General features: G+C 45.1%; 1 long non-coding RNA gene across 1 annotated transcript in view; it reads left to right on the top strand.

Moving 5' to 3' along the window:
* The window catches only part of LOC309555750, a 119,153-nt gene that overhangs the window by 44,553 nt on the left and 47,518 nt on the right, over positions 1-27,082 (top strand). Inside the window, exon 2 of the long non-coding RNA XR_014225277.1 lies at positions 20,386-20,450. This is a non-coding gene — a long non-coding RNA (uncharacterized lncRNA). The remainder of the gene's footprint in view (positions 1-20,385; positions 20,451-27,082) is intronic.

Below are 27,082 nucleotides of genomic sequence, written 5' to 3'. Positions count from 1 at the left end.
TTCTTGTACCAAAGGCACGAAGATGGATTCGCAACAGTGTCTCCGCATCTTTAGCAGTGATTTGACAGTAGAGCTGCACCATTAATCATTAAAAAATTGCGATCTCGATTCAACCCCCCTCATGATCTTAATCCGGCATTTCCACAACTCATGTAAGTGCGGAATAGTTCCATGCTCACAGCTGTCTTAAAAAAAAAAAAAAAAACAGTTGGCAAAGTTCATCACAACATGCGCTCAGCGCTGAGAGATGAAAAGAAACCTTGTAATATTTCGTTCTTTTAGATCAAAGGGATGAACTTCGTTCTGCAAATGAAGTCAGTTTAACCACTTAAATGAGTTGTGAAGTCAGGAAGGTTTTTTTATCTTAATGCATTCTATGCATTGAGATAAAAACCTTCTTCTGTGTGTAGCAGCCCCCCTGAGCACCCTTAATACTTTCCTGAAGTCCCTCTCTGTCCAGCGATTACCACGAGTCCCTCGGCCATCCGAGACTCTCCCTCCGGATTGGCTGAGACACAGCTGAGGCGCCATTGGCTCCTGCGGCTGTCAATCAAAGTCAGCTAATCAGGAGAGAGAGGGGGTGGGGCCGAACAGCAGCTCTGTGTCTAAATGGAGACACGGAGCTGCAGCTCGGTTCGGGTGCCCCCATAGCAAGCTGGTTGCTGTGGGGGCATTCGATAGGAGGGAGGGGCCAGGAGCAGAAATGAGGGGCCCGAGCAAAGGAGGATCCACTGCACAGAGGAGGTAAGTGTAACATGTTTGGTTTAAAAAAAAAAAAAAACAAGACTTTATAATCAATTTAAAGACCAAGCCTTTTTCTGTTACTTGTTGCTTACAAACTAAAATCACTAGGTTTTTTTTTTTTTTTTTTCCATTAAATTTTTTTATTAATTTTCAAAGGAAAACAAACATAACATATGTCATTGCAGAAGTCGATACATCATATACATTGAATACAGCAAGTACAGCAAAGTGTAGTAGCAGCCAAGACAATGCCAGCAAGTAGGGTCACAGGCATGTCCTCTCTGACTTCTATGTGTTAGCTAGCTGGTGAGCACCGTGAGCACCGTACCCCCCCTCCAGAGTGTAGATACTGTAAACAGAGTCGCTCGGAGCCTCAGAGGTGAGGTAGGGAGATAGGGTGTGGGAATAGAGAAAGTATATGGGGAGAATTGGGTAGACATAGAGAGAGAGATAGGGGGAGCTGATGTAAGGGGGGGGGGAAGGGAGGAGGGAGGGGGAGGGAGGGAAGGAGGGGGGAGATATGATAGAAAGAGAGAGAGGGAGGGGATAAAATCACTAGTTTTAAAAAATTACTTAGAACCCCAAAACATATATATATTTTTAGCAGAGATGCTAGAGAATAAAATGGCGGTTGTTGCAATATTTTATGTCACACTGTATTTGCGCAGCGCAATTTTTGTTGGGAAAAAAATGCACTTCAATGAATTAAATAACAGTAAAGTTAGCCATTTTTTTCTTTTTGTATAATGTGAAAGATGATGTTGCACCGAGAATCGTGAGAGAATCGGAATCTTTATTCTAAGCAAAAAAATCGTGATTCGTATTTGATACAGAACCGCGCAGCTCTACTTGACAGCCTTTAAATGAAAACCCTTTAGAAGGCTGCAAAATCACTGCTGGAGTGAGCAGAGTGAGCTAAAGCTGCTAAAAACCAACTATAGTGGCTCTGCTTTGAACTTTGATCCACAATGCCTGCAGCTACAGAGGCCAATGAAGGCTTGCTTGAAAGCTTATTTTCTGTTCAGTAATAATATATAAATGCTTAAAGCGCTTGTTACCCCCATGAAAAACAAAAGAGCCTGTTCCCTTAAAGCATGTTATACAGCACAGTGCTTGTGCTGTGTAATTTGGCCCACCGTATCGCCTAAAAAAACCTGGCTGATCCTGCTAGTTTCTAACCTTCCCTTCTGTAAACTGACCACAGTATATCATGGCTGCTAAGCCCTGAAACCATGGTCAGTTTACGTGCTTCCAACATCCGCAGCTCTCTGTCGTCCTCTCCCTCCTCCCTCTCTACCTGTCTGCTCCTGTGTCTGAGCCTGCTCCCTCCCCTCCTGCTGCTTTTAAAACTTTTATTGTCCTTCATAATCCTCTGTGTACCCTGATTAAAGTGCTCCTGTCTGTGTTTGTGTTTTTTTCAAGAAAATGCCGCCTTTACCGTATTTCAGACCTGCTCCCCGCGATCACGTGACCGGCAGACTCTCTCTCTCTCTCTCTCTCTCTCTCTCTTCTCCTCCTCTCGCCCCGCCTGACGTCAGCAAGGGAATAATTTTTTTTAAGTTTTTGTTAAGAGTTGGAATAAGTTAAAACCCCATTTCAGGGTTTTTTGCTCTGAGACACAACAGGAATAGGAGGAAATATCTACAAAGTAAGAGAAATCCACTTTTAGACAGTTGTCACAGTATTCAAGGAGAAGTTGGGCTAAAGCTCTTTTGGCAATCCTTCTGCTGATCACCATAGCGCAATTTGATATGCACTCCTGTGACCTGTATGCATCTAACAGTGGGCTAAAGTCCTCTATCAGCTGACGTCACTTATCCACTCCAGACTCTGGAACAATCCTGACTTTAATGTCAGTATCCACCCAGATTTCTGACCGGCAGCTGGCTCCAACCCCTCAGCGCACCACTGAGAGACAAAGCCAGCTGCTCCCTCCCCTTCCAGAGAGCCTGGTGCTCCAGAAAGTACTGGAGTGGCAGAGCAGAGAGCTGGTGACTGATAGTCACCAGCTCTCTGCTCACTGAAGACTGAGTACTGAGTGATCAGCGTTGTTTGGTCACCCGGTCCTTGGTCTTAGAGGCAGCTAAGGACAGCTGCAGCATCGGAACAATGCTGCATCCACCTAAATGAGTATGATTATTATTATTTTTTTTTTTTAACCTATTCTAAGTGTGCCCACTGGAAGATTCCCCCTTTTTTTCTGTTCTGGTGACAATGTAATAATGCTGATGACAATGTAATAATGCTATTTTCCCTTTCATGATAATGGTCACCAGGTCATGGGGTGGATACATTTTACCTTTTGGATACATTTTGATATGTTGTAACTGTAATATTTACATTGTCTTACAAAGAGATTCCAGAAGAAGCATAGCTTTACATGGCCCTATAGCAATCCGTGGTGAAGTACTTAGGGCTGAAACAACTAATCGGCATAGTAAGCTTTTTTTTTTAATAATCAAATAGTTGGTCAGCCGATTAGTTGACCTGCATAGAAGATGCATTATTTGCATATCAGGAAATACAGTGCAGCACACGTATAGCTCAGTACACTGTCCAAACATGTCAGTAAGTGCCTTAGAACTAGTGAATGTGTGAGGAGCAATATCTTATGGGACATGTAGTTCAGGGCAGGAGAAGGAAGTGAAGGCCTGGAGGTCCTGATCTGCATACTTGAGGGAATCTGGCCAATCCCCAAGAGCCATCAAGAGTACCATCAAGAGCCAGGTTTTGGCATTAGCCGTTTTTTCTTTCAACGTCCATTGGCCACACATTCCCTGGTGCGCACCTTTATCCAGGGAGTTTGATACTTGGCTCCTCCGGTGTGGTCTCCATTGCAGCCATGGGACCTCAATTTGGTGCTGTCTGTTCTTCAGAAGCCTCCTTTTTGAAAGTCTTCGGGAGGTTCCACTGCTTACGTTGTCCCAGAAGGCTTCCTTTTTGGTGGCTATTACTGCTGCACCCAGGGTGTTAGAGCTGGCGACATTGTCTTGTCCACCTTATCTGGTGGTTCACAGAGATAAAGTGGTTCTTTGTCCCAGTCCATCATTCCTTCCAAAGGTTGTCTCTGATTTCCATTTAAATTAGAGATTGTGTCCCAGATCTAAACATCCTAAGGAAATTGCCTTGCATTCCTTGGATGAGGTTCGAGCAATCAAGGTGTACCTGGCAGCTACGGAGTCTTTTCGGAAGTCAGACTCACTGTTTGTACTCACGGATGGACCTCGGAAAGGGTTGGCTGCTTCTTCCTGAATCAGACAGACAGTGATTCAGACCTATTCCATTAGGGGTCAGGTTCCACCTTTCCCTGTTAAGGCGCACTCTGCTCGGGAGCTTAGTGCCTCCTGGGCCTTCCGTCATCAAGCGTCAGTGCTGCAGGTTTGCAAGGTGACCACCTGGTCATCTGTGCACACTTTCACAAAGTTTTAGAAGGTGGATGTGTTGGCATCTGCGGATGCTTCCTTTGGCCGCAAGGTATTGCAGGCTGCTGTTTAGAGGACTGGTCCTCTTTAAGGGTGAATTGTTTTTTTTCAGATGAGCTCCAGTTGTTTATGGTTGAGCTCCACGTTACCTGGTTAGTCTATGGTTTAGCCTTGGGAATTTTTCTTGCTGTTCCCACCCCTCATGTTTGACACTGCTTTGGGATGTCCCAACTGTCAAGAAGATAAGGAGATGTGTCCGTCAATGAATGAAAGGGAAAATGGGATTTTTGACTTACCGTAATCCATTTCTCTGATGTACATTGATGCACAGCACCCACCCCTCTCTTGAGTTGGTTTTCTTCTGACACTGCTTGTAACAAAACTAAATGCCTATAGCTGAGAGTGGGAGTATACCCATTTGGACTGCCCCATAGGCGTAGTAAAACATTTTCCTGCCTAGTGTCCTACTCCTGTAGCGGACAGCATAACCCAACTGTCCAGAAGATAAGGAGCTCTCTCCGCCAATGAACATCAGAGAAATGGATTTTCTCTGTCGCTCATTGACAGACGTAGTCCTCCTTGATTAATATCAACTCGGGTTATACTGCCCTCTACAGGAGTAGGACTAGACAGGAAAGAAGACGTTCTGGCCACACCTTAGGGGCAGTCCCAGAGGGTATATCCTCTCTCTCTGCTACAGCAAATCAGTTTTTTTCTGTCTAGTTAGGAGTAAGGACCTAGATGCCTTGCTCGGATCTTCGGTCCTGGCAGGATTTTTTTTTTTTTTAGAAAGGTTTTTTTTAGACAGCTTTTTTTCTCCAGTGTTCCTGTGAGATCTTCAAGCAAGCACGCTGGAACTGGGCGACGGGCTGGATGTTGAGATCCAGTGGTCACCCCAGTTCAGCCTACGAGCGCGTGCAGGCCATAGCTCCGCGCTGGGTCGGCTGCGACATAGTCCCACTGGACGGGGACTGACCCTGCGAGTTAAACGTCTCGCCTGGACGCCAATGACCAACAGAGTCACGGCGTCTGTATTGGTCGACAGCCCCCCCACCCCAGTGGAGAGGGGTTCTGTCAGGAGTTGGCGCCCGCCTGGTTCCGGTATGGTGAGTAGAATGTTCCCCCTCTCCCCCTGTCGGGTTTGTGGTGGACGCGGGCCCCTCTCTGGGATGGTAGGATGGGTCTCCCCTCTATCCTATAACAGGTCACAGATCCCCCAATTTGAGTGTGATTTTTTGTGAATAGAAACCAGGAGGCTTGGTTTGGGAGCTGACTATCTAAAGTCATTGTAAGACTGTAAGGGTGACTGAAGTCAGTGGCAGTACTAAAAGGCATTACTATTGAAGTAAAAGGTATCCTACCTGTCTGAGTGTGTACACAGGCCGATGCCTATGCCTGTGTTACTGCAGTCCAGATCGCCATTCCTCCAGCAACCGGTCACTTCTACGGGCTGCACAGTCTCCCGACGGCCCACGGACCGCATGCGGCCCGCCAGGGTCCTGTACCGCCGGCCAGGCTTATCACCATTCATGGTGAAGTTTGTGGGGCTGAGGCACTCCCGCAGGCCGCCAGGCCGAATACATACATCCCGCAGGCCGCTGTTAGCCGCTGCTATCCTACACAGGCCGCCGCCATTGTCTTGCAGATCGCACGAGGCCGCCATATTGGCGTAGCCTCGTGTCTCCAGCATGGGGGCGGCCATGTTTGAGGTGACCAAACGCCTCGAGGAGCTATGTGGAGGCGCCGGAAGGCGTGTAAAGGGGCGGAGCCGCCTCCTTTTACCCGGGAAAGCAAGCCAAAGACTTCCTGTCTGTAATAGACAGTGCTGGAACAGGTTGTATTGAAACTTCTGAGCATCAAGTGGTGAGCCTTGGGGTCTCTCTCTCTCTCTCTCTCTCTCTCTCTCTCTCTCTGTAGGGGTCCTAAAGCAGGTAACACTGAGGGGCGCTGTGGCGCTGGGGGTCTAAAGAAAAAAAAAGTTTAATTTTTTTTTGCAAATTATTTTTTCCCGGCAAGTGTCTGGAATAATCATGGACCCTGCCACACAGGTACCCCCACCTGATCCCCTCGAGGTGGCCGCAGGACCCTCCAGTGATGCATTTATAGCAGTTTTGGAGTCTTTGGTATCCCGGGTGGAGATGGCCTGTCAGGGACGGGGGTCAAGAAAGCGACCCCCGCCTACCCCTATTTCATCTGATACTTCAGATTCAGATTCTGAGATGGTCATTGCAGCTGCAGGTCCCTCTTCTGGGGCTGTTGTCTCAGGTAAAGTTCCCTCAGACAGTGAGGAGGACGTTCCTGCCTCCGCCATAGCACAAGAAGAAGCATTGGTGGACGCACTAGTTGTGTCGGTCCGGGAAACCTTAAGACTTGAGGTTTTACCGGCAGAGGTAACCGAGATGGAAATTCCCTTTGGTACTAGTAAACCTACCAAGACGGCGAAGGTTTTTCCCTTACCCAAATGTTTTGGTAATAAAATTAAAGAGGAATGGGATCATCCAAAACGTACCCTTACTGTTTCCAAGCGCATTGCTAGACGCTATCCGTTTGAGGAATCCCTTATTAAGAAATGGACGGTACCACCAGTGGTGGATCCACCTATTTCCAGACTGAATAAAGCCACTGTTATCCCGTTGGAGGACGCTTCGTCCTTTAAGGATCCGATGGATCGGAAAATGGAAGCGGAGTCCCGCACTATTTTTTCCCTGATAGGGTCAGCCTTTAGACCAGTGATTGTCATTGGTTTAGTTTCACAAACATTAACGGAATGGGCAAAATTGTTACGCCATGACCTAAAGGGGAAAGGTATCCCCCAGGCAGCATCTGATTTGATGGAACAAATTATACAAGGACTGCAGTTCGTCTGTGACGCAGCCCTGGATGCCACCCCCTAGTTAGGGCATGCATCGATGTCAGCGGTAGTCCTCAGACGTGTACTGTGGTTAAAATGCTGGTCGGCGGAGCTAGGTTCCAAAAAAGCCTTGGCGAATCTCCCCTTTCAGGGGAATCGCCTATTTGGGGCCACCCTAGATGAAATCATTAAGGATGTCACTGGGGGCAAGAGCACTTTTTTGCCGCAGGCTGCTAAAGCTAAAGGACCTCGTAACAAGCGTGGACCTTTCTTTGCCACTCATAAAGGGTTCATTCGCTCCGCTGGGGCGAGCGGGAAAGGCAAAGCCCCTCTAGGAGGGTTCAAGAGGCGCTGGTCGGGCAAACAAAAGGCCGACTCAGCCAAACCTGAAGTTAATGCTAATACAGCCTGAAGGTGCGCCCCCACCAGGCTTAGGGGTGGGGGGGACGTCTTCACCGGTGTTCAGATCTAGGGCTTTCCTGAATCCCGGACTAAGGGGTTCAGGAGATCATACGATCAGGATACAAGATCGAGTGTCGATCACTGCTACCGGTGCGATTCTTCCCTTCCAACATTTAGGTGCTACAGGGAGCGGTAGTTCCCGTTCCCTGAACAGATCATTTTCTTTACCTTTTCCAAAGATCATTCTCAGTTCCCTCCAGGAATCGGATCCGGTTGAGCAAGCGGACCAAGGAGCCTCTAGTCTGGTGACTTCGGTCTCTAATGCTCAACCAGGAGAAATCATCACTCCTGATAGGAATCAAGTTTCTGATAAATGTGTGGGAACAGAGAGCGATCAGACTTTGTCGGATTGCCTGGACCAAGCAGCTCTAGGGCAGCCTGGTTCGGATCCAGTCAGACAATATCAGGGTGATGACTTGGGTCGATCACCAAGGATTTCACCATCTGTGTCTTCATCCGAGCATCCCGGAGGTGGATCTGTTGGCATATCGGCTCAACAGGAAGGCGCGGAGGTTGGTAACGCGCGCCCGCGATCCTCTAGCGGACGCAGCAGACGCGCTGAACGGCCTGTAAAGGCAGTGTCAGCTACTATATGTCTTCCCTCCTCTCAGATTGCTGCTGAGATTTCTCCGCAGGATAGAGATGGAGGGAACTCCAGTTATCCTGGAAATTCTAGGCTAGCCTCGTCAAGCCGGTCAGGCCGACTTGGACATGCTAGTCGCGAACGCTCCTTGGAGACTTCCTCTCAGGGAGGATCTGCGGTCTCAAGGACAGATCTTCCATCATGCTTTACAGTCGCTGGTTTTAATGGCCTGGCCATTGAGACCCAGGTACTGAAGGACAGAGGGTTGTCAGCTTCAGTTATTCCTACTCTAATTAAAGCAAGGAAAGCGACTTCCAGCAAAGTCTATTATCGCACATGGAAGACTTATATCGCGTGGTGTGAATCTTTGGGATTTCCCCCACGTACCTATTCGGTGACCCGAATCTTGGCTTTTTCAGCAGAAACTATCCTTGAGCACTATCAAGGGTCAGGTTTCAGCATTAGCAATCTTCTTTCAGAAGCCTTTGGCTACTCATTCCTTGGTGCGGAATTTCATCCAGGGGGTGCGGCACTTGGCTCCGCCAGTCCGCGCGCCCTTACCGTCCTGGGATCTTAATTTGGTTTTGTCGGTTCTGCAGAAACCTCCCTTTGAAAATATCGGGAGATTCCCTTGCTTACATTATCCCAGAAGGTGGCCTTCTTGGTGGCTATCACTTCTGCACGCAGGGTGTCAGAACTGGCTGCATTATCATGCCATTCCCCATATCTAGTGGTTCATAGGAATAAGGTAGTTCTTCATCCGAAGCCATCCTTTCTTCCTAAGGTGGTTTCAGACTTTCATCTGAATGAAGATATTGTGCTACCTTCCTTGTGTCCTCAGCCCAATCATCCTCGGGAATATGCGTTGCATTCCTTGGATGTGGTTCGGGCAATCAGGGTATACCTGAAGGCTACGGAATCATTCCGTAAGACGGATTCACTTTTTGTGATCACGGATGGCCCCAGAAAGGGGTTGCCTGCATCTGCCGTGACTATCTCCAAATGGATTAGACAGACAGTGGTACAGGCTTATTCGATTAGGGGTCGGAATTCTCCGTTCCCTGTTAAGGCGCACTCCACTCGAGCGCTCAGTACTTCCTGGGCCTACCGCCATCAGGCATCAGTGGTCCAGGTGTGCAAGGCGGCCACCTGGTCGTCGGTGCATACCTTTACAAAATTTTATAAAGTTGATGTGATGGCATCGGCGGATGCCTCATTTGGCCGCAAGGTTTTGCAGGCCGCAATTTGAGGAGACCGGTGGTCTACCTCGAGGGTTTTTTTCCGTTGGAATTTCAGTTGAGTCTCATCCTTTGATTGATGAGCCATTAAAACTTCTAGTTGGCACCGGTTGGGCCTTCTAGATTGGATTTTGATTTCCATTTTCCCACCCTTCATTTGTGGTACTGCTTTGGGACGTCCCGAGTTGATATTAATGAAGGAGGACTACGTCTGTCAATGAGCGACAGAGAAAAATGGATTTTTGTAAAATCTTACCGTAAAATCCTTTTCTCTTAAGCTCATTGACAGACGTAGTACCCGCCCCTCTGTTTTTGAGTTGGGTTGGATTAAATTCTCTAAACACTGCTTTGTGACATAACTGATTTGCTGTAGCAGAGAGAGAGAGGATATACCCTCTGGGACTGCCCCTAAGGTGTGGCCAGAACGTTTTCTTTCCTGTCTAGTCCTACTCCTGTAGAGGGCAGTATAACCCGAGTTGATATTAATCAAGGAGGACTACGTCTGTCAATGAGCTTAAGAGAAAAGGATTTTACGGTAAGATTTTACAAAAATCCATTTTTACGGTAAGTCAAAAATCCCATTTTCTTTTTTATCTGAAGTTCCTCAATAAGCTGACCATACACTAGTACATTTTTGAATGAACATTCCTACAAATATTTTCGGTACCTTTTAGTGACTTGATGAATGTTGTTCGTAAGTACTTCAAAATATATTACTGTACATACACTGCTTAAAACTTGGTAATTCGAGATACATTTTCCATCCTGCTCCATCGAATTTTCCCATCACTGCAGTTCAAAATGAACGTTGACTTGACCCCGCTATAGATTTTGAAAAATGAACAAACATTTTTACATTACAAATTAACGTGATATTAAAATCACATTTTCCAAAATTAAAATAAAAAAGAGATTTAAACTTACCTGCTTTGTGCAATGGTATTGTGAAGCCTGTGAATGCAGGAGGGGAGGAGAACACGGCTGCCAGTGGGTACATCGCTGGATTGGGAGTGGTAAGTGTTTAGGGGCAAGGGGGAGAAGTAGAGCCATGGGAATGTTTTTTACTAGGGATGCACCGAAATGAAATTCTTGGCCAAAGCCGAAGCCGAATAATAATGAAATGTTTGGCCGAAGGCCGAAAGCCTAATACCGAACGCGGTGTTTCGCATTTTTTCCATTTATTTTGCCAATTTTTTGTCCTCTCTTGTCCTCTCATGTCTCTCTCTTGTCCTCTCATGTCTCTCTCTTGTCCTCTCATGTCTCTCTCTTGTCCTCTCATGTCTCTCTCTCTTGTCCTCTCATGTCTCTCTCTCTTGTCCTCTCATGTCTCTCTCTCTTGTCCTCTCATGTCTCTCTCTCTTGTCCTCTCATGTCTCTCTCTCTTGTCCTCTCATGTCTCTCTCTCTTGTCCTCTCATGTCTCTCTCTCTCCCTAAATGTAACTGTAGGGAATGGGATTCAGTGCACACTGTAGCCTTGTACCATAGGGTTAATGTTAGTGACACTGTAGGGATTGGGAAGGATGCTGGGAATGGAAATCAGGAAGCATGCAGGCAGCCTTGTAAATTTTAATTGCAGATACAGGGCACTGGGCAGGTCAGGGTTAATGTGGTAACATCAATTACTAAGTGACAGTCAGTCAGTGTCAGTGTGGACTCGATCAGATTATACAGTGACAGACAGTCTCTCATAGTGGTGGTAGTAGGAGGCTGGAGGTTGACTAGTAGGAGCCTGGAAAGGAGCACAGCCGCATACATACATTACTCACTCGTGCACTGCAGCCCGCCCCACACATTCAGTGAGTCTTACTCTCCTCCCTAGTTTTTTCAATGGCACATTCAGGAAGCCAATCACGCCGTGAGTAGCGGCACAGCGGAACCAATCAGGTGTGCAGGCACGCGTGATTGGTTCGCTGTGCAGCTAATCACGGCGTGATTGGCTCCATGAATGTGCCATTGAAAAAACTAGGGAGGAGAGTAAGACTCACTGAATGTGTGGGGCGGGCTGCAGTGCACGAGTGAGTAATGTATGTATGCTCACCGCTGAAGTGTCCCGGCTTCACGGAAGTCTGTGAGTCCTCCTGTCCTCCTCCGAGTCCCTTCCCCCTGCCTATGTAAATATCGTGACCTCGGCGATATGAATATCGCCTACGGCCACAGAACGATAGTCGATATCATATCGACGATAGTCGATATGATATCGACTATCGTTCAGCCCTATTGTTCGGCACAAAATTATTCAGCTTTTTGACTTATTCCGCCGAATACCGAAAGTGCTATTTTTTCTATTTTCGGCCGAATAATGTTCGGCCGCCGATTATTCGGTGCATCCCTATTTTTTACCTTAATATAGGGAATGCTAACCACTTAGAATTCTACTAGTGTATGGCCAACTTTGGGAAGATGTCCAGGTCCTGGGAGAAAAAAAATCAGAAATATTGTGTACTCTGCAGTGCTCTCTTAAAGTAGAAGAAAAGCCTAACACTATCTATTGTTAAAAATGTTCCCTCCCCCCTTCTCCTACCTATCCTGTATAAAAAAGATCTGTGCACTTACCTATTTTTAATCCATTTTGGTTCGGTCATGTGATCCATCAGCTCCTGCTCCCCTCTGTAAGCGGTTGCTGCAGGAGAGAGGATGGAGTGCTATGGACTGTGATCAGTGACATCACACCTCTTGGAATTCATATCACTCACGAGTACTGACACATTGGCATCTATGGGAAATCTTGGTCAGCTTGACATGGCACTGCTCCCCAACCATAAGTGACAGGGACACCAAAATCTGGGAGCACATAGAAGGGTCCCAGGACTACAACACTTGCCTAGGTAATCCACCATGTCATAGTCCTGGGTCCCCTTAACATGGTGTCCCTGTCACTTATGGTTCAGGAGGAGTGCCATGTCAATTTGACCTAGATTTCCCATAGACCCCAATGTTAAAAACCGGGAGCAGTGGCATGTCAAGCTGACCAAGATTTCCCATAGAGCTAGTGTATTTACATGCATTGAGAAGTGAAAAGAGGTATTGCTTTACTTTAAGTACATCTTCGTTTTACATACATGCTCTGGTCCCATTGTGTACTTAAAAGTGGGGTATACCTGTATAAAGTTTAGGCATTATAGGTTGAAAACATTTTTAGAATCAATATAGTTAGGGTTTTCTTCTACTTTAGACAGGTTTCTCAGCCCTAACTAGTTAAAGTGGTTGTTACCCCCCCCCCCCCCCCCAAAAAAAAAAGAAAAATCCTGCTCCTGTTCCTCCTAAGGCATGAGCTATAGCATAGAAAGGGGCAATTAAAAAGGCAAAAGGACTATCTTCTACAGTACCTAGTTGATCCTACCTGGTCCTGACTTCCCATCTGTTAGCTGATCATATTTATCATGGCTGCTGAGCCACAAAATCATGGTCAGGATACATGCCTCCATCATCTAGCTTCTCTCCTGTGATTCCCTGCATCTACCCCTTCTCCCTCTTTCCCTGTCAGTTCCATAGTGTGCAGTGAGAACACAGTCTCCTCCCCTTCCCCTCCTTTCCCCTCCTCTCTATTCCCCCTATCCTTCCTCTCCTCTCCTCTCCTCTCCTCTCCTCTCCTCTCCTCTCCTCTCCTCTCCTCTCCTCTCCTCTCCCTTTTCCCTCCTCTCCCTTTCCCTCCCCTCCCCTCCTCTCCCTTTCCCTCCCCTCCTCTCCCCTCCTCTCCCCACCTCTCCCTTTCCTCTCCCTTTCCCTCCTCTCCCTTTCCTCTCCCTTTCCCTCCTCTCCCTTTCCTCTCCCTTTCCCTCCTCTCCCTTTCCTCTCCCTTTCCCTCCTCTCCCTTTCCTCTCCCTTTCCTCTCCCTTTCCTCTCCCTTTCCTCTCCCTTTCCCTCCTCTCCCTCTCCCTCTCCCTCTCCTCTCCTCTCCTCTCCTCTCCTCTCCTCTCCCTTTCCCTCCTCTCCTCTCCTCTCCCTTTCACTCCTCTCCTCTCCTCTCCCTTTCACTCCTCTCCTCTCCCTTTCACTCCTCTCCCTTCCCCTCCCCTCTTCTCCCATCTTCTCCCATCTTCTCCCATCTTTTTCTCCCCACCCCTCTCCTCCATCCCTCATTGGATGACTATACTGTTTACTCAAAACAGAAGGGATTCTCTGCCCTTCCCATTTGGCTCCCTTAGATCAGGAGCCAGAGCTGAGGGAGGACACGTAAACAACTAATGAGCACAAAGAAAAAAAGTGTTAACGATTGGAAAAAACAAACCACACTGCATTGCTAAACTAACAAACACATGGAGCTTAGATCAATTTTAGCCATTTGAGTTTACGACCACTTTAACCCTTGTAGACTGCAGGTCACCTCCTACCATGTTATGAAGATTAGGAGAAGGGTAGATGTTCTGTAGTTCTAGCACACTTCTTGTCTTAGGATGACAATGCTGCTCCTCCATAGATAAATGTGATGTCACCCTAGCACAGGACGCGTGTTACTGAAAATAAAAGAAGAAAAGTGCCTAAAAAAGAAAAATGCAACCACCGTGACTGGTAAGCTCTAAGTTATGTTTTTGTTCCTCAGATGCACTTAGCCAGTTAGGCTTTTTGACGACATTACAGTACCATTCATGATCCCTATGGAAAAAAAAAAAACTTTTCAAAAAAGAAACCCGCTGCAAAGCAAAAATGCCACTTAATTGATAAATCATCACATTATCTAAATTACAGCATCTTGGAGTCTTTATATTTAAAATTGAAGGCAACAGCTATTTGTGCAGGAATGACTTCACAAACCGTATGCGTGTAAATAGGCTTTAGAGGTGAAAATGAAACAGAAAGATAATTAAAATGTTACTTGACTTTTCTGTACACTTTTAAAAATGTGATTTTGTAAGCTATAACAATGAGATAATCATAGTGTGCATGACCTTGTCTTGTGCCATTATATATGTACAGGCTGTTGAAATATCCATTGTACCAAAAGTGTTCATTTTGTTCTGCTTGCCTTGCTGTGTAAATAAAAGGGACTATAGTTATTTACACTTGAGAACAGAATAATTGGATCTATATGAATATTCCATTGTTTGCTATCAATGTCTATAGAAAATGCTATGGCTAATATAAAGTAACTGAACAATTCCATTTGACTATAATGGGCACTTTACATCCAGAAAATGCATAACCGGGCATGACAGGTAATGAACACTATTTACAAAGTAGTCCAGCTCATTGCCTTTTCTGATAGCGTTCGATTGAAAAGAAGAAAAAGAAGGGATTATATTGTAAAATACATAGTTGGTCAGGGAATCCACAGAAAATAATTTAAAGTGACACTAAACTCTGGTATAATGAATACATCTTGTTCAAGTATGTATTTATATAGTACATGTGCTATTTTATAAAGTGATGTGGTATTTTAGTAGTGAAATCTTGCAGTAATTTTATTAGTAAATAGCTGGTTGTTAAGGGGCGGGCAGCTGCAGCGTCCTTAACAACCAATGAGTCATCAGCTGTCAGCGGGATTCCCCACTGACCAGCAATGAAAAATTGTGAAAAAAAAAAGAAAAAAAAGCTGCATGGGCCCCAATCCATGGATAGCTCCACCAAGGACTTTGAGGGGAATCCCATGGCAAAATTTGAAAAAGAAACGGCATAGGGTCCTTCCAGCATCCATACCAGACCCTTATTCGAGCATGCAGCCTGGCAGGTCATGAAAGGGGGGAGCGAGCGAGTGACCTCCTGAACCATACCAGGCCACATGTCCCCAACATGGGGGGTGCTCCCCCCCAAAACTTCTTGTCCCCTTGATGATGATGACAAAGGCCTCATCCCCACATCCTTGGCTGGTGGTTGTGAGAGACTGTGACCCCCCCCCCCACATCCCACCCCACTACATGTTCACCAAAAAAGTGCTCAAAAAGTAAATAAAAAGGCAGACACCATTTTTGGCAAATCATCTTATTAAAAAAAAAAAGAAAAAAAAAGTCAGTCATGATGACTGCCGCCACCACTGAACCGAAAAAAGAAAGGGGGGAAAAAAAAAAGATGTGCACCCAACGTCCTGCCCCTCAGTTTATTTAGTGGTGGGAGGCGGCAGAGCTGTCAAAAGGTGGGAGCCAGTGTAGGGTGCATACCTCTTCATTATTTTTATTTTTTTACCAAGGGGTCGGCGGTGGTGGCAGTCATCGTAATTGTTGATGGATCCACACTGGGGGGACTTTTTAAAAAAAAAAAAAAAAAACTGTCTGCCTTTTTTTAATTTATTTTTTGAGCACTTTTTTGGTGAATAAATAGGGGTACTTTGTATGGGCCGGGCTCTAGGGACCCTCTTGCTAAAGGAAGCTACCAGATTCCGAAAAACGCCCCTCATCCACAGACCTTCGCAACCACCGGCCAGGTCCTAATCAACATGGGGGGGAAAGGTGCTTTGTGGGGGGAGCCCCCACCTTTTTGAGGGCATGTGGACTGGTATGGTTCAGGAGGTCACTTGCTCACTCATCTATCACCCCTTTCCTGGCCCCCCCAGGTTGCCTACCCTTGGATAAAGGTCTGGTATAGATTTTTGGGGGACCCTATGCCTTTTTTTTTTTTTTTTTTTTTTTAATATATTTTGGCATGGAGTTCCCCTCAAATTCCATACCAGGGTCTGGTATGAATTAGAGGGGCCCTCACGCTGGTTTTTTTTTTTTTGTCAAGTATTTTGTTTTGCATCCAGCTGACAGCTGACTCATTGGTTGATAAGGACGCAGCGGCCACCCGATCCTTACCAACCATGTTTTTTAATGGTTGTTAAGGACGGTGGCGACTGCTGATACTTTATCTATCGCATGCCTGGACCAATACTTATTTACCGCATGCATTTAATTCTTTATTTCCTTCTGTGCATTGAGTTTAATGCCTTTTCATACGGTATTTAATGAGCGTTTTCAGCGTTTTGCAGTAAATACCGCAAAACGGCATAGTGAATTGACCGTTTCAGAACCGCATGCGATGCTTAGGCAAATACCGCATTGTGATCTCCTTCTGTGAATAGAGCCCATTTCTTATCAAGTTGTTTATGGATAAAGTTCCGCTTGAGGTAGTCGTAAAAGTTGCTGCACTCCACTCGGTGTTGTGATAATTGTTCTTTACATTTTGATGTTGAAGCCAAAAAATTCTTTGCTTGTAAACATGTTTTTAATAGGGATGGATCCTATAAAAATAGCACAGCATGTGCTTCACATTATTCTAATCCAACATATGTTGTAAAGAAAGACAACTGAAGTAACATATTTGGCCTAATTGTAATATTTTAATATTCTAATTATGCAAATAATTCCACATTCAATATGGGTAGAAAGAACACTAAACATGCCATATTTAAAAGTGACATACACCCACAATAGTCAGTTAATTGCCTTTAATTTGAGTTTTCTCCTGTCATTCTTTTTTTACTGTGGATGATGACCATCTGTCCATTTTTAGGAAACTCTCAGGTATAAGCAGTGAGCTTACAGTACATTGAGGCCAGCAGATTAGGGTCTTGGTTCCGCATGTGATTTTCATTTGTGCTACAGCATTGCTTAGAATTGATCAAGGTGCGTGTTAAAAGACGCTTCCGCTTAAGAATGAACCTTACTCCGTTTTAGATACTTCCAAGACCCCACAAGTTGCCTGCTATTATTTTTATTCCAAGTATATTAAGTGACTATCACCTGCACCAATGTCTTTTGTAATATTAAATAATAAGAATTAAATAGTGAAACCGTGTGTGAATATAAGAAGTGTGTGTGAATAAGAAGAACGCAGCTGCTCAGCTTTCACCATAAAGGAAAAAAAAAAAACGCTAAACACCATAAACAGCAGCGCAGTAATCCTCTTACGTGTAAGTCACCCTACTTCAATAATACAAATTATATATACTCACATCATATGAATGCAATATGTGCAATAAATAAAGTGCAATAAATTAGCCGCTACCTGCGTTATTACTGAATTAATCTCCAATTAATTATGTATAAAGTGCATAACCTAAAAATAATATCTGTATAAAGTGCATATATTTATGGACAAGTGCTCCAGTGCTCTGTGCAAATATCAAATCAGTCCTTTAGCTTGTGCTATGCCTTGCATCAGTCCATGCACATTTCTAGGCATGCAAAAGGATAGTGATGGTGGAAACCTCCTGAGATTAGTAGTGGTGGGAACCTCTTATCCTCCAATGCACCTCGCGAGTAGGGTGGGGGGCTTACCGATATAAATTAAACTCGAGCTTTGTTTCAATAAATATTCATCTGCATACAGGACGACTCCCAAGCCTGTGGGTCCACTGCCTATAGCGTTCCTTGCACCTCCGCCAGTGTCTCCTACGTAGCTCAGGCAAAAAACAGCAAGGGGCTCCACATAGCGTAATACGTTCTTAAAATGTGTTTATTATTATACCAGTTATAATACTCAATCAGTTATCAAAGCAACCACCACGCTAATCGCACTAGTATCGTGTGTCTACTGTATCTGCTCTCAACACAATCGATCTCCGGCAACTGGCAGGCGGGTGAACATAGCTTGTCTATCTGATTCAGAAGGCCATGGTAGGCGTGTCCGTCAGCTGATTTCATATGACGGTGTCCAGGAGAGCGGCGATCGCAGGTGCGCCATGTTCCTGGGACACAGCACGACCCCGATCTGAGAAAAAAAGCCGCGACTGCGGCTCCTTACCTATGTGATAGGCTGTGTCCAATCACAGCTGATCACATGTAAACAAGGAAGTGCCGTTTATCGGCTCTCCTCTCCTCACACTGACAGAGTGTGAGGAGAGGAGAGCCGATCAGCGGCATCTTCTCACAGGGGAGACATGTTAAGGTAATCAGGGCACTGATCATCCGTGGAATTTGGCTTCAATTTGTTAGTCAAGTCCATATAAATCTTCTAGTGCATCCAACACTACCCTCTCCCTAGATTGACAATGCTGCTGTCCAAAGGTATCTCCTTTGCTCCTCAACACCGTGTGGAGACACCCTAAGGCTAAGTTCACACTGGCAATGAAAGCAGGCATTTGAGAGGCATTAAAAACGTCCCTCAAACGACTATGCAAATGACAATGGACTGCACACAGTGCTGTTCACACTTTCAAAACATTGCATCGCTTCAAAATTGAAAGCTCACGTTGAGTCAGGAGGCGTTTAAAACCTTTCATCGTCAAGTCTATGGTAACGCTTCCCAAACGCTCTCTGGCAGGCGATTGCGGGGCATTAGGATTAGTTTATTAACTGTAATGGAATAGGCATTTGTGGAGCAGGTTTAATGCGCCTTATTGCTCATCAAACGCTGCAAAACTGCCCATAGGGCGTGTGGAGAGCAGTTTTATCTCGCCATTAACGCTTGTAAAATGCTAGTCTAAAGCCTATACTAATGCCATTAGTGCAGGTCAAAAGCCCATACTAACACTATATGAGCTTTTTTTAGGCGTTAGAAATGTTAGTCTTTAGTTTAATTTAGTTTAGTGTGAACCAGCCCTTAGACGGGAGGTGTGTTACCGGCCAGCTGAAAAAAAAAAGAAATAGTATGTCTCAGCCCTCTAACAGCCACTTTTGCTGGGCGGCTAGGTCTGTTTAGAGTTGAAAAATAACAGACTTACTGGCCAGATCACCATGTGAAAATAAGGGGGGGGTGGGAAGCCAAAAAAATAAAATGAATGCAACCATCCCATTTAGGGAATTGGTAAGCTGCAACATTACATTTTTGTTTTGGAATTTATTACTGCTCTAACCGCTTAGCAACTGTCCCATACAGATACACTACGGCAGGGCAGCCGCTCTGTGCCAGATCACATACCTAGTATGTGATGTGACACTTCCTGCCTGGGGTGCACCACCGGCTACCCGCTCCTGAAGTGATTGGACCCGCCGATCGTTCAAGAGAAAGGCAGAACGGTGGCCTGCCTATGTAAACAGGGAAGACCGCTGTTCTGTGAGAGGGGAATGTGCTGATCCTGTGTTCCTTGGGAATGTGCTGATCCTGTGTTTCTGTGTTCCTGGGGAATGTGCTGATCCTGTGTTCCTGGGGAATGTGCTGATCCTGTGTTTCTGTGTTCCTGTGGAATGTGCTGATCCTGTGTTCCTGTGGAATGTGCTGATCCTGTGTTTCTGGGGAATGTGCTGATCCTCTGTTCATGTGGAATGTGCTGATCCTGTGTTTCCTGGGGAATGTGCTGATCCTCTGTTCCTGGAGAATGTGCTGATCCTTGATCCTGTGTTTCTGTGTTCCTGGGGAATGTGCTGATCCTGTGTTTCTGCTAAGCAGGAACATGGATCTTTACATTCCCCCAGTCAAAGCACCTCCCCCACAGTTAGTAATCACTCCCAGGGAACACAGGTAAACTTTTGATCGCAACTGATGTTAACCCCTTCTTTGCTAGTGTCATTAGTACAGTAATAGTGCATATTTTTTTTTTTTAGCACTGGTCCCCAAAAAGTGTCAAGTGTCTGATTTGTCTGCTGCAACACCGCAGTCCCGCCATAGTTTGTAGCCGCTATAACTTTTGCGCAAACCGATCAATATACGCTTATTGGGATTTTTATTTACAAAAAAATATGTAACAGAATACATATTGGCCTACATTGATGAAGAAATTCGTTTTTTTTAAAGTTTTTTTTTTTTCTTTTTTTTTATTGGGAATGTTTTATAGCAGAAAGTAAAAAATATTGTTTTTTTTTTCAAAAATTGTCAGTCTTTTTTTGTTTATAGCGCAAAAAATAAAAACCACAGAGGTGATCAAATACCACCAAAAGAAAGCTCTATTTGTGGGGGAAAAAAAGGATGGAAGTTTCATTTAAGTACAGCCTCGCATTACAGCGCAATCGTCAGTTAAAGTAACGCAGTGCCGTATTGCAAAACATGGGCTGATTATGAAGGGGGGTAACTTTTCTGAAGCAGAAGTGGTCAAGTTGTTTTCATATGAATTGGACTGTGTTTTTTTTTTTTTTTTTTTTTCTTGTGCTCCTCCGGCTCCGTAGAAGCGGTTTTGCATAGTGAATACTTGCACACACAAATCTTTAGATGAAGAGCCTTACACACTCCCATCCGTAGAGACCCTTTCAGATTAATTATGACTGCTATACAACTAAACATGTTTGTGTCTTTCTTAGGGAGAAGGTGGACAGGTTGTGCTTTGCAATCAGCGGAGCCCTGTGGGAGGCGTGCAGCTGGCAAGGTAATGTTTCTAAACAAATAGAAAATAAAATAAAACTAGTGGCGTACATCTGTAAAAGTATAATTTGTTGCTAATGGAGACTTTTTGGGGTGTTCTGTAACATCTGTACTGGTGACCAGTGTTCCCTTTAAGGTGCGCGCGTGCGCGGTCGCGCAGTGGAAATTACGTCCCGCGCAAGCACCTAGTTAGACGGCGCAGCCGCAGACGGAGCGGCCAGGGAGCAGAGCGTGCACCCCGAGAGCACGCCCATCGTGTGACAATAGCGAATGAAAATTCGCTATTGTCATACGGATCCTCCTCCTGGCCAATCAGGGAGCGGGTCCTCCCGCTTCCTGATTGGCCGAAAGGCCAACTTCATGCCATTGGCCGAGGAGGAGGCGCCGGGACTCGGGAGGATGGAGACGCGGGAAGCTGGAAGCCGGGGACTGAAGACAGAGTGCCGTGACCGTCCGTGAGGTAAGTGCACGGGGTCGCGGGGGGGCATTGCTGTGGCACTCTGCAGTTTATTGGGGGCATTGCTGTGGCACTCTGCATTTTATTGGGGGCATTGCTGTGGCACTCTGCATTTTATTGGGGGCATTGCTGTGGCACTCTGCATTTTATTGGGGGCATTGCTGTGGCACTCTGCATTTTATTGGGGGCATTGCTGTGGCACTCTGCATTTTATTGGGGGCATTGCTGTGGCACTCTGCATTTTATTGGGGGCATTGCTGTGGCACTCTGCATTTTATTGGGGGCATTGCTGTGGCACTCTGCATTTTATTGGGGGCAATGCTGTGGCACTCTGCATTTTATTGGGGGCAATGCTGTGGCACTCTGCATTTTATTGGGGGCAATGCTGTGGCACTCTGCATTTTATTGGGGGCAATGCTGTGGCACTCTGCAGTTTATTGGGGGCAATGCTGTGGCACTCTGCAGTTTATTGGGGGCAATGCTGTGGCACTCTGCAGTTTATTGGGGGCAATGCTGTGGCACTCTGCAGTTTATTGGGGGCAATGCTGTGGCACTCTGCAGTTTATTGGGGGCATTGCTGTGGCACTCTGCAATTTATTGGGGGCATTGCTGTGGCACTCTGCAATTTATTGGGGGCAATGCTGTGGCACTCTGCAATTTATTGGGGGCAATGCTGTGGCACTCTGCAATTTATTGGGGGCATTGCTGTGGCACTCTGCATTTTATTGGGGGCAATGCTGTGGCACTCTGCAGTTTATTGGGGGCAATGCTGTGGCACTCTGCAGTTTATTGGGGGCAATGCTGTGGCACTCTGCAGTTTATTGGGGGCAATGCTGTGGCACTCTGCAGTTTATTGGGGGCAATGCTGTGGCACTCTGCAGTTTATTGGGGGCAATGCTGTGGCACTCTGCAGTTTATTGGGGGCAATGCTGTGGCACTCTGCAGTTTATTGGGGGCAATGCTGTGGCACTCTGCAGTTTATTGGGGGCAATGCTGTGGCACTCTGCAGTTTATTGGGGGCAATGCTGTGGCACTCTGCAGTTTATTGGGGGCAATGCTGTGGCACTCTGCAGTTTATTGGGGGCATTGCTGTGGCACTCTGCAGTTTATTGGGGGCAATGCTGTGGCACTCTGCAATGTATTGGGGGCATTGCTGTGGCACTCTGCAATGTATTGGGGGCATTGCTGTGGCACTCTGCAATGTATTGGGGGCATTGCTGTGGCACTCTGCAATGTATTGGGGGCATTGCTGTGGCACTCTGCAGTTTATTGGGGGCATTGCTGTGGCACTCTGCAATGTATTGGGGGCATTGCTGTGGCACTCTGCAATGTATTGGGGGCATTGCTGTGACACTCTGCAATGTATTGGGGGCATTGCTGTGACACTCTGCAATTTATTGGGGGCATTGCTGTGGCACTCTGCAGTTTATTGGGGGCATTGCTGTGGCACTCTGCAGTTTATTGGGGGCATTGCTGTGGCACTCTGCAGTTGATTGGGGCAAGCTGGTCACTCTGCATTGACGTCCCCCCCCCCCCCCCCATTGCTCAATCTAAAGGTTTGCGCTCAGAAATTTTTTTATTTGCTCAGCTCAGTAAAAAATTAGAGGGAACATTGCTGGTGACCCCTGGGAAATGTTGTATGATTAGACATCCCACAATGCTTCAGGAGCTTTGGAACGTGTTGGCAGAAAAGGAAAAAAACTCGCATGCTTTTGTTGCTGTTTATAGCTTGCTTGGTTGCTTGCGTTCAAATTAATATTTTCTTTACATTTAACCACTTCTAGACTGGAAGATTTTCCCCTTTTTAAAGGGTAAAAGCTTCCTGTCTAGAAGTGGTTAAAGGGGATCTACAAACTAGGGGAAGGATTTGGCATACATCATACATGTGTGTGTGTGTGTGTGTATATTTATATATATATATATATATATATATATATATATATATATATATATATATATATATATATATATATATATATATATATATATTTATACAGTGCAGAACAAAGGTTTGGACACACCTTCTCATTCAAAGAGTTTTCTTTATTTTCATGACTATGAAAATTGTAGATTCATATTGAAGGCATCAAAACTATGAATTAACATGTGGAATTATATACATAACAAAAAAGTGTGAAACAACTGAAAATATGACCTATTCTAGGTTCTTCAAAGTAGCCACTTTTTGCTTTGATTACTGCTTTGCACACTCATGGCATTATCTTGATGAGCTTCAAGAGGTAGTCACCTGAAATGGTCTTCCAACCGTGTTGAAGGAGTTCCCAGAGATGCTTAGCACTTGTTGGCCCTTTTGCCTTCACTCTGCGGTCCAGCTCACCCCAAACCATCTCGATTGGGTTCAGGTCCGGTGACTGTATAGGCCAGGCCATCTGGCGCAGCACCCCATCACTCTCCTTCTGGTCAAATAACACTTACACAGCCTGGAGGTGTGTTTGGGGTCATTGTCCTGTTGAAAAATAAATGATGGTCCAACTAAACGCAAACCGGATGGAATAGCATGCCGCTGCAAGATGCTGTGGTAGCCATGCTGGTTCAGTATGCCTTCAATTTTGAATAAATCCCCAACAGTGTCACCTGCAAAGCACCTTCACACCTCCTCCTCCTCCTCCATGCTTCACGGTGGGAACCAGGCATGTAGAGTCCATCCGTTCACCTTTTCTGCATCGCACAAAGACACGGTGGTTGGAACCAAAGATCTCAAATTTGGACTCAGATTTCCACTGGTCTAATGTCCATTCCTTGTGTTCTTTAGCCCAAACAAGTCTCTTCTGCTTGTTGCCTTTCTTTAGCGGTGGTTTCTTAGCAGATATTCTACCATGAAGGCCTGATTCACACAGTCTCCTCTTAACAGTTGTTCTAGAGATGTGTCTGCTGCTAGAACTCCGTGTGCCATTGACCTGGTCTCTAATCTGAGCTGCTGCTAACCTGCGATTTCTGAGGCTGGTGACTCGGATGAACTTATCCTCCGCAGCAGAGGTGACTCTTGGTCTTCCTTTCCTGGGGCGGTCCGCATATGAGCCAGTTTCTTTGTAGCGCTTGATGGTTTTTGTGACTGCACTTGGGGACACTTTCAAAGTTTTCCCAATTTTTCTGACTGACTGACCTTCATTTCTTAAAGTAATGGTGGCCACTCCTTTTCCTGTACTTAGCTGCTTTTTTCTTGCCATAATGCAAATTCTAACAGTCTATTTAGTAGGACTATCAGCTGTGTATCCACCTGACTTCTGCACAACACAACTGATGGTCCCAACCCCATTTATAAGGCAAGAAATCACACTTAATAAACCTGACAGGGCACACCTGTGAAGTGAAAACCATTTCAGGTGACTACCTCTTGAAGTGTGACTCTACAATTTTCATAGTCGTGAAAATAAAGAAAACTCTTTGAATGAGAAGGTGTGACAAAACTTTTGGTCTGTACTATATATATATATATATATATATATATATATATATATGTATGTATATGTGTGTGTGTGTGTGTGTGTGTGTGTGTGTGTGTGTGTATATTAGACATATGCCGGTTTTCGGCAATTCGATATATCGCAGTATTGCATAGCCACGGTATTGTTATTGTGGCATTTTTAAAATACCGAGTTTCTCTGCTCCTGGGTCTGACTTGTGAATTGATACATTTCAGTGAACTGGATGACTCATTCACTCACACAGCTAACGCCTTTCAGCATTAAGTCTCCCAGTAACTATAAACAAAAATGATTACATTGTATCTTTTCCTTCCCTCTGCCAGGGAGAAAGGAAGTTTAACCTCTTAAAGACTGGACCTTTTTCTGACACTTGTTGCTTGCAAGTTAAAATCAGTTTTTTTTTTGCTAGAAAAGTACTTAGAACCCCCAAACATTTTATATATTTTTTTAGCAGAGACCCTACAGAAAAAAATGGCGATTGTTGTAATATTTTATGTCACACTGTATTTGCGCAGCAGTCTTTCAAACGCAATTAATAGACTTTAATGAATAAAAAAAAAAAAAAAACGTAACAGTAAAGTTATCCCAATTTTTTTTTTGTTACACAGAGAATCGTGAGAGAATCGTGATCTTTATTCCAAGCTAAAAAATCGTGATTCTCATTTTGGCCAGAATCGTGCAGCTCTAACACGCATAGCAGCCCACATTACATTATTATATAGCCATCAAGCAGTGTCTGGCCTACCTGGTGATGACTGGTCCTGGCGCTCTGATCCGATGTCCTGGTCTTTAAAGGGGCAAATCCTTGCGATCCAGAAGTGGTTAAACCTGCAGGAGGACCGGTGTTTTTATCTATTGACTTTACTATTGCTTTAGGCCTGGTTCACATGTTTTTTTTTTTTCAGCTGACGCTGTGAATGGGCTTGAGCTGCTATGCCTGTGTCAGCTGAAAAAAGGTGCATACAGAATTTAAAAAAATGCAGTGGCCATGAAATCCATCCTTCTTTTGCACCATGCGACTTACCTGCCGTTGCTGCACACGCAAACTGTTTTTAAATGCCGTGCCCACGTATACAAAAAATGCAGAAAGCTTGCCAGAGCAGGAACTGCAGGTTAGTCGCATGGTGCAAAAGCAGGATGGATTTCAAGGCCACTGAATTTTAAAAAAATGCTGCATGCACCTTTTTTCTGCTGAAAATGAGGGCATAGCAGCCCGTTCAAATCAATGGGCTGCTATGCCTGTGCAAATGTGGGCCGCCAACCCGCATACATGTGAACCGCCAACCCGCATACATGTGAACCGCCAACCCGCATACATGTGAACCAGGCCTAAAGCAATAGTAAAGTAATTTATAAATAACACCTCCTTCAGGTTTAACCACTTCTTGACCACAAGGATTTGCCCTTTTAATGACCAGGCCATCGGATCGGAGCCGAGCGCCAGGACCAGTTATCACCAGTTAGGCCAGACACTGCTTGATGACCTATTTTAGGCCTGGTTCACAGAGTCTGTACTGACTGACTATATAATAATGTGCATAAGTGAACCAAAGCCCCTAAATTCAGCAATGAAATTGAAGTGAGGTGGAAATTTAATAATTTAAATTTAATAATAGAATACCGTGATAATACCGTATACCGTGGCAAAACCTTAATCAATTAATCGCAGCATGAAAATCTGATACCGTCACAAGCCTAGTGTATATATGTATGTGTATATATGTGTGTGTGTGTGTGTGTGTGTGTGTGTGTGTGTGTGTGTATGTATGTATATATATATATATATATATATATATATATATATATATATATATATATATATATATATATATAATTTTTATTTTTTTTTTAACTAGTAATGGCGGCGATCTGCAAGCGGGACTGCGACATTGCGGCGGACAGATCAGACCCCTAACTGACATTTTTGACACTTTTTTGGGGTACCAGTGACATTCCTACAGTAATCAGTGCTAAAAATATGCACTGTTACTGTAATAATGACACAGGCAGAGAAGGGGTTAACCCATAGGCAAACAAAGGGTTAAGTGTGAGCCTAGGGGGTGTTTTCTAACTGTGTGGGGGATGGGCTTGTGAAATCAATACAGAGACCTGTGTTCCTAAATAGAAGGAACACAGGAGCTCTGCATTGATTGCTGAGAGAACAACGGTCTGCTGTGTTTACAACAGCAGACCGCCGTTCTCTCTTCACGGGGAGCGATCGCGGGTACCCCACGCCGGCCCTGTGGTTTGGCTTCCCTGCTGACGAGTGGGTGCACGCGCCCTCTGGATCGCTCCTGCGGATCGCTGTACAGGTACGGCAATTCGTGGGAACCTGCCGCCGTATAATTACACGGCGGCTGGTCGGCAAGTGGTTAAAAACTTGTACTGATGTAATTTCTTCTTGATCATTCTCTTTATTTTGGATGGTGTGACGCAGGAGTCAGACCCAATGGATCTATGTATTTGTCCATTAGAGGTGTACCAAATAGAAATTTTGGTGCCGAAACCAAAAAATTCAGGATGACCTTGGTGGAAAGCCAAAAATGACAGTTTACATTTTAAATATAATTGTATTGTATTTGAGTTTTTAATTTACATCATACATTTAAATAAATATGAATTTATTGGCACCTTTTTAGTGCATGAAAAGCTCAAGAAAAATCCCCTTCCTGATAGGCCATTTTTTGTGATATGGCACTGCGTTGCTTTAACTGACATTTGCGCAGTCGTGCG

Source organism: Pelophylax lessonae (genome assembly GCF_965119305.1).
Source record: "Pelophylax lessonae genome assembly, chromosome: 5".
Classification (NCBI taxonomy): Eukaryota; Metazoa; Chordata; class Amphibia; order Anura; family Ranidae; genus Pelophylax; species Pelophylax lessonae.
Note: the sequence above shows the minus strand (reverse complement) of the source record. Positions and strands in the feature narration are given on the sequence as shown.